Source organism: Cupressus sempervirens, chromosome 4 (assembly GCF_028749045.1).
Source record: "Cupressus sempervirens isolate cs-2001-9-10 chromosome 4, ASM2874904v1, whole genome shotgun sequence".
Taxonomy (NCBI): domain Eukaryota; kingdom Viridiplantae; phylum Streptophyta; class Pinopsida; order Cupressales; family Cupressaceae; genus Cupressus; species Cupressus sempervirens.
Window position 1 is genome coordinate 256,983,941 of NC_143121.1, and position 6,182 is coordinate 256,990,122.

The following is a 6,182-nucleotide window of genomic DNA, read 5'->3' on the forward strand; positions in this document are numbered from 1 at the left end:
TTCATATGAAGATCTAGATGCAAATTGAGATCCCACATAGGCCAACATATTTGGAAAAAGATCAAAGCCAGTTATTGATCCGGTTGAAGCCTTTGCTGTAGTGCCCATATATATACATATATGATTATATAGATATATATAGATATAAATATAGATATGTGTGTGTGTGTATGTATATAATGTATATATATGTATGTATGTATGTATGTATGTATGTGTATATATATATGTCTATGTATATGTATATATATGTATGTATATAATGTATATATGTATATGTATATATGTATATATGTATGTATATATATGTATGTATGTACGTATGTGTATATGTGTGTGTGTATCTACACTAATAGATTTGGCATCAATTTGCGACGGCTATGTGTCACAATTACGACAACAATGTGTCGCCACTGCGATAGACATAGATGTCGTAGTTATTTAGTTGCAATTTATGACATCTATCTTCGCCATCGCAATTGTGACGCCTATCCGTCGCTATGCAGCCACCATGTTGTCCCGTCATCATCGTCACAATTCTTGTGTTTTTTGTCATAATTGCGATGAGATTTTCGTCACACCTACATCTACCCCATCACAATTGAAGGGTAGGTGTGACGACAACAGCGTCACAATTCTCATGTTTTCCGTTGCAATTGTGACACCAACCCCTCCAATTGCGATGGGGTTACTGTAGGTGCGACGAAAACGCCGTCGCAATTGTGATGGTAGAAGGAGTAAAACAAAAAAAAATAAATTTCGTGCTTTAAGCTGGTATGATGATTTATAGATTTCACTAAAGTTGACACCTAGACGATGCTCTTCTGACATAGAAGTTACTTCCAGCATCCACGTAGCTGGATTATAACCTTCCTTGATCTGTGGAACCCCCTCAATGGCCTACATGAATCATTTTCAATTAGCTGAAACATATATGATGATTGCAGCTAGTTCTTGACTCTTAAGCTCAACATATTGAGAATGTTTGCTAAAAGCTTAGTGGTCAACACTATCCGGCATGACCAATTCCTTGTATATAAAATCAACTTCCTATTGGTTCTAGTACAATAAACTATGACTACTTACAACTCCAAAATTCAAACTGCTCATCAAAAGGTACCAAATTTAGATCTAAATCTCTCAACAGAATAAAACCGTAGTGGATGGCATCTTACCGAAAAATATTCTATAAGTTTGTTAGAATTGTGACCAAGTGGACCTGCATAGATAAGCTGACCTCCTCGCTTCATTAAGAATAGTTGCAGCATATTTCATTTAGCTTTAAGAAAATGCCAATTTCAAATGCTTCACAAAGCTATTTTAAGAAAACCAAATCTTTACCTCGTCAAATACCTCGAAGATATCAATACTAGGCTGATGGATTGTGCAAACAATAGTTCTCCCTATGTCAACTATATTTCTTACTGTTCTCATAATTATAGCTGCTGCCTGAGCATCCAAGCCTGAAGTTGGCTCATCCATGAATATAATTGAAGGATTAGCCACAAGCTCTACTGCTATTTTTAACCGCTTACGCTATTCAGTAGATAGGCCATTCAGTCCAGGAAGCCCAACCAAGGCACCTCTCAAAGAAGTGAGCTCCACAAGTTCCATTACTTCATCCACAAACATCTGAACATTGAATTTCACATTGTAATATTACATATATAATTAAATAGAATAAAAACAAAAATAGAGCAATGAGGCTAGAGTAGGAATTTAGAATATTAAAAAACAAATAAAAAAGATGGTTCCAAAAGAATTCCAGATTAATATTCATCGGGAGTTCAATTTAGAAGGAGATTGTTACAGTGAATATTTTCATAACACTTATCAAATCTTTGGTAGCCAGCAACCTCTTTGCACTGGACTTCAACTAGGTTGTTTATCCAGCAGTAGTGAGTCAAGGCATTAATAACGAGAAGTCAAATGGAGATCCTGATATTCAATGCTCACAAGATCAAAACAGCTTTCGTTATACACCAAATTTATGGTTGGCAATGAAACTAGGGCTAGGTTTGAGGCACCTACCAAGCTTCTGCATGCTCAATCTGTCAAGTAGATGAGGACACTACCAATAATCTATTTCTCAATTGTAAGTGGACTGTTCAAATTTGGTGTCTACACAACTACGATTCTCTACAGCCATGCTTGGATTGATGATCCAAATATCAAGAGATTTAAATTTAATTGTGTTATATCCATAGTAACAATACGGTTAATAAATCAGAGGTAAGCATTAATTAGAGAGAGATGCCTATGTTCCAATTATGACAATACAAGGAAGCAAGTGGGGAAATGATTATGAACCATCTTCCCCAGTGAGTGATTTGAACTGCTCTCACAACTCCTAAGTTGCCAAATTGGAATCATAATTGGGAATGGGTAGTTGCATACAACATACCAATACAACAATGTTTTTTGGGGCTGGGTAACTCCATACAAAAAAAAAAAAACAAAAAAGTTACATTAATTTATTTCATTAAGTATCCTATACAACTAAATAGTAAATATACGCAGTTAACAATACTTAATCATACTATAAAATAATATGTACATAAATTGTAAGACTAAAATATCCAAGGTAACATATTTATGCAATTTGGTTACTTCAGGAAAAGATGGTGACTTATTTCAATTTGGAATATGTATCAAGTCTCAAGTCTATCTGTGATATCTTATTGAGAACAAAAATATCTATCTTGTGCAGCTTTATGCCATGTCCTATTAACACATGAGGTTGTTGCCAGTGTTCTTGCATCCATGTATCGATGTAATTGGGAGCCTCCGACATGACTTTAGGGAGATCAACATTAAAGCATTTGATATTGGGGAAGGAGTGGGAAATAACGGATCTTGCACTTTGAGTGCATTTTACATCATTTAGGGGCTTTAATAGCCTATTACATCATGTAAACACTACCATCCACCCATAACTCTTCCTAGGACACCCTAGGACTTCAAATGACCCCTTACATCATATAGACTCCCTATTTGTGCCAATTTGAGCTTCACTTACATCTTATTGAGCTTCACTTTGTTTCGAGAATAGTTTAATATTCTCTACTAAACAGGGCCAACCACGTGAAGGTGGAAGCTCATTTGGCCCCACCCCCCTCCCCCTAACATCACTCTACATTCCCCATTAACATCTAACATTCATTCATTCTTTCAACCATTAATAAAATGTAACATTCAATCAATATCACATGATAACATTCAATCAATAACACATGATAACATTCATTAACACATTAGATTCGTTAACATGCAACATTCATCAATATTCTGCATTAACACATAATTCATGAACATTCATTAGCACATAATTAAATTCATTGAGACATAAAATACAACCATTATCAATTAAGGTATGTAGTGACAATCATTTCTTTTTTTTCTTTCTATTTCTTTTTTCTATGTAAGCTCTAAGAGGAGCATCAGTGTCATCATCAATTCCCCCCTCATCAATTGTTCTGTTCTCTGTTCTTGATGATCTCAAATTCCTATACTGTTGCAAAGGGGGGTCCTCTACAATAACAAATAAAAGAGTTAAATTAAAAATAATTTATTATAATTGTTACAAGTATTTAATTATTTTAAATAACATAACTGTGTCTCTTTACCTGATCTGACCACATCATTTTGTCTGGACTCAACATCAACACGGTCATGAACATCGACCCCTCGATCCTCTACAGCTACTATACAAAATGTTACGTTAATCCAAAAACCAATTGCAATTACATATAAAAAATTTAATAGAAAATGTATACCTCCACCACTGGGATGCACATCATGCGAACCTTCGACATCCACAGATTGTGTAGAAGGATTGTCAGGCTGCATTCCAACATCCTACGCATTGTTATCATTGCTTGCTTAAAACAGATATACTCACTTTATATTGGAACTTAACATCAAATAGACTAATTGGTAAAGTATTCAATTTGATACTCTCTTCAAATAGACTAATTGGTAAAGTATTCAACTTTATACTCTCTTCCAATAGTTTATATCTTCTTTATGGATTTCTTTAGGTGACAACCACCTACATTAAGAGATTCAAGTCACAAAAAATATATAGATATGAGACTTTACAAAATAATATACAATAGATTACATAGCAAGAAAAACAAATCATGAATATAATAAATATATACAACAAATTGAACAGATATTACTGCTTACCTCATATATTTTCCAAGATTGTATATCACTTGTTTGATGTTATTGTTGAAGTGCTCTGGGAGAGATAGAGGAAGCACGTACTGCAGTAATTGTAAACCAATCATTTCATTGTTTTCTAACATAACATAACGAACAATTCACATAGTTTATGAATATATTGTAAATACAGAAGAACATAACTTACCTTGACGAAAGTATGCCAATCATGCATTTTGAGCCCTGGCCCAAATTCACTTTTTTTTGATATGAGATTGTTTATGTTCGCAGCAAATCCTGTGGGAAATCAAATTTTTCGTATGACTTCTTTTATGGCATCACTTTGCTGCTCTGTTAATAACCATGGAAGGGCACTTATATTAATCTGATCTCTGTTGCTATTTGAGTGAATGAAATTTTTCAATGCAATATGATTGGATTCATGTATGTCATTACAAATTTTGACAATTTTTTCTTTCTCACGCCTTCCATCCAATATTTTCCACAATGTCTCTGTTATATTCTTTCCAAAATGCATAGTATCAAACAAATGCACAATTTGTAAGTGCTTGTAGTAGGGCAACCTACTAAATTGTCTGGGATAGCTTTTTAGTCCCTTTGGAAGGTTGTCAGTATTGCCTTGACAACCTTCACGATCATCAATTACACAATTAGTCAACAAAAATCACAATAGAAATATATAAATTACAAACATAAACCATTAGGTGGAACGACATTACCTCGACGATTAATTCTATTATATTCCAACTTCCATAGGCGAGGTGTGATTCTTCGTGGCTTTGATGTAGTCTCTTCTTTCCCATTGAAAAGATGTTTTTTCGTACTTTGATACTTATGATTCCTGTGGAGGAAGTGTCTACACTCATCAAACACCTGCTTTCCTAAACTTTTTGAATGACGAGATTTCATCTTTGGACCACAAACTGGACATGCAAATTTTCTCTTTGTTTGAAGACCTACAAGATAATGATGTAATTGGATTATTAAATATGTTGATTTTTATAATTAGAATTATTGTGCACAACTTGAATTCACTATAACATACCACAAAAATGTGTTAGCCCTGGGGCATCATGTATTGTCCATGCAAGTATTGCATGGAATTGAAATTGTCTTTGTCGTATTGGTCTAGACACGTCATACATAGTGACACCATTCCATAACTCCACCAACTCGTTGATAAGAGGCTCAATATATACATTCATATCTTTTACTTGATATTTACCTACTTGAATGAACAGTAACATTACATAGTTATTGTGACCGTTTTATTGCAAGATTTGTAAGTGCGTGTAAATTAATAACTATCAAATGATAAGATACCTAGAAAAATCATTGCCAACATAATGTGCTCCCTCTTTATTGACATCCACGGAGGAATGTTATTGTTGATAACAAAAACAGGCCACACCGAGTAAACAGATCTCATCTCTCCAAATGGATTGACACCGTTCGCTGCCAATGAAAGCCTGAGATTACGAGGTTCTTCTTTGAAGTGTTGCCACTTTTCCTGTATGTGCATAAATGCCAAACCATCCGCAGGGATTCGAATAATGTCATCTCGAATTCTATTGTGTGCATGATAATCCATAAATTGAGCCAAGCTACTACACCTGAATAATTGTCGCATTCGTGGAATAATGGGGATGTAACAAAGAACCTTTTGAGGCACCTTTTTTGTTAGTCGATCTGTTCGATATCTACTCGTATGACATACAGGGCATTGTGTTGCAAATTCATGTTCTTTATAATATATAATATGATCATTGGGACAAGCATGTATTGCTTCATACTCCATTCCAATATCTTTCATAACAGCAGTTAATTCTCGATATGAGCGAGGTAGAATATTTGATGATGGTAACAAAAACTCGCCTATCAATCTACAACAAAAAATATAAGTTGTTAATATAAACAATATTAGTGGTACATTATTCACCCTTTGTTAACTATAAAGACATATATGACATACCTTAACATACGTGACATTGTTA

At 34.3% G+C, this 6,182-nt stretch overlaps 1 pseudogene; it reads right to left on the reverse strand.

Annotated features, from left to right (window-relative positions):
• Window positions 1-552: 552 nt before the first annotated feature.
• LOC149560960 (ABC transporter G family member 32-like) lies at window positions 553-1,632 on the reverse strand (annotated as a pseudogene).
• Window positions 1,633-6,182: the final 4,550 nt, after the last annotated feature.